The following is a 2596-nucleotide window of genomic DNA, read 5'->3' as shown; positions in this document are numbered from 1 at the left end:
GAATTTTTGTTGTTTTGTTTTGTGAGTGGGTGTGGGTTTTTTTTTTTAATACAAAAGCAGGAATGTTGTTTTTGGACAGTGGTGTCAGTTAATATTGTGTTTGCTACAATATAGTCCTAAACAGTCATATTCCAGAAACAGATTCAGTTTTTTTTACTTAAAAATCATGTTTTGTGTTTTGTGTGGGCCCAATCTCTTTCTGACAACTTCATTCAGTGCAGCTGCCAACTATGTCACGACGACGATGGCAGACTGAATCTTTCCATCCTCCGTGAGCATCTGTCCACACACCTGCACTGGACACAGCTGACGCACAAAGGCAAAACACTCCGTCGTGATGGTGGTTGTTGGCCCAAAAACCCTCCATCTGGTTGTACTAGTGCAACACGTGAGGTTCAAGCTAAAAACAAAAAGTGTTGGCTAGCTGACAACGTGATGGAGACATACATACGTTTTAATCTTTACTAGTGAGTATTTTTTTATTTATTTTATTATGATTTATTTATTTTTATTGTATTAATTCATTCATTTTATTTTATTAATTATTTATTTATTTTATTTATTTTATTAATTCATCTTTTTTATTTTATTATTTATTTATTTTTATTTATTTATATTAATTAATTCATTTTATTTTATTATTTATTTTCATGTATTTATTTATTTTTACTTTATTAATTAATTCATTTTATTTTATTATTTATTTATTTATTTTTATTTATTTATTTTTATTTTATTAATTCATTCATTTTATTATTTCTTTATTTTTACTCATTTATTTATTTTTCCTTCATTTGTGAGGAACTGAGACAGCCTCAGTCTTTGCTTCAGCTTTGGACTGAAACATGTCTTTCGTGTGATTACACTCTAAACAACATGCTAACATTTAGACTTTTTTCTTTTTTTTTTAATTATTATTAAACGTTTTCATTACAATATCTTGCAGAGGCGTCGTGACAAGAAACGACATAACAAATAATATGTGGATTACAGTTTTGTACGGCATAAAAAGGAGCACATTATACTTAGATTATATAACCAAAATGAAACCAAAAGGACTCGGGACATTGAATATGAAATGTTTTTGGCACAGACAGATTTAAGCAGTTTCAGGGAGAAGTAGAATATTTTAAATTAATTCATAAAATGTTGAAAGCAGCAGGTAGAGTCTCTGCATTTACAACAATGAATATGGTTTTTATTCAGTAGGAAAATAATATTCACAGAGTCAGTGACATTTCTGTCCACATCAGTCACAAAATATAAAATATGATCAACGTTTACATTTGGGAAGTTTGGGATTTTCACAGATAACCGCTCTCTCATGTGGACACAGGACAAGTACAAAAATAAAGATGCTCTGTGGTTTCTTCACGGCACAATCTGACTCATCAGATTTAATTCGCTTATTAAGAAAATTGGACACTGGATAAATTTGATGACAAATTTTGAAGCTTTAGGACACGACACAAATGTGAGCAGAGAAAGTGTGTCTCCTGCAAAGACAAACAAAACAAGTGCTCCCTCTGCAGGATCAGCGGTGTCATGACACGCAGCAGACAGGCGGCCCTCGTAACCAGGCAACCAACATCCCACACTGTTACTTCACTTTTTCTAATGCGAATTTTGGGAATATACACATTTTATATGGACGGAAACGCAGATGGAAAAATGACAAACTGCTGTGAGGTATTTGTTTATTCTATTTATTCTATTTTATTTTGTATTTATTTATTTTATTTATTTTATTTATTTTATTTATTTTATTTATTTTATTTATTTTATTTATTTTTTATTTGATATAATTTGATTTTATTTATTTTATTTTATTTATTTATTTTACTTATTTTACTTATTTTATTTATTTTACTTATTTTATTTATTTTACTTATTTTACTTATTTTATTTATTTTATTTATTTTACTTATTTTACTTATTTTATTTATTTTATTTATTTTATTTATTTTATTTATTTTATTTATTTTATTTATTTTTTATTTGATATAATTTGATTTTATTTATTTTATATTATTTATTTATTTTACTTATTTTACTTATTTTATTTATTTTACTTATTTTATTTATTTTATTTATTTTATTTATTTTACTTATTTTACTTATTTTATTTATTTTATTTATTTTACTTATTTTACTTATTTTATTTATTTTATTTATTTTACTTTACTGAAGAACAATACAAGGGCTTTATTATTATGATCATGTTTAGGTCATTTTAAAAAAGTGAAATCCTCCTTCGTCACAGCCTTATCTTAGCCAAATCTGAGAAAATATGTGCATTTCTTCCTTTTCTTTAAAAAAAAAAAGCAACTAACAATTCCCTGCGTCAGATTTTTAAAAATTCAAATATTCAATGGTGTAAACAACAACAACAAGAGGGTTAAACTTTTACATTTACATTCACAGAGCATTAAAAACCAATATAGACAAAAAATAAATACAGTATTGCATTTTATATTTCAGATTCTGCACACAGAGTTTTTATTTTCAAAGCTTTTGTTCGTTTTGTTTGTGCAAGACGATAAAATGGACTGAAATACAACAAATTCGTATTTCTGGCTCGAAAATTTACAGCAAT

The sequence above is a fragment of the Periophthalmus magnuspinnatus genome, chromosome 3 (assembly GCF_009829125.3).
Source record: "Periophthalmus magnuspinnatus isolate fPerMag1 chromosome 3, fPerMag1.2.pri, whole genome shotgun sequence".
Lineage (NCBI taxonomy): Eukaryota > Metazoa > Chordata > Actinopteri > Gobiiformes > Gobiidae > Periophthalmus > Periophthalmus magnuspinnatus.
The sequence above is the reverse complement of the archived record's forward strand: the minus strand, read 5'-3'. Positions refer to the sequence as shown.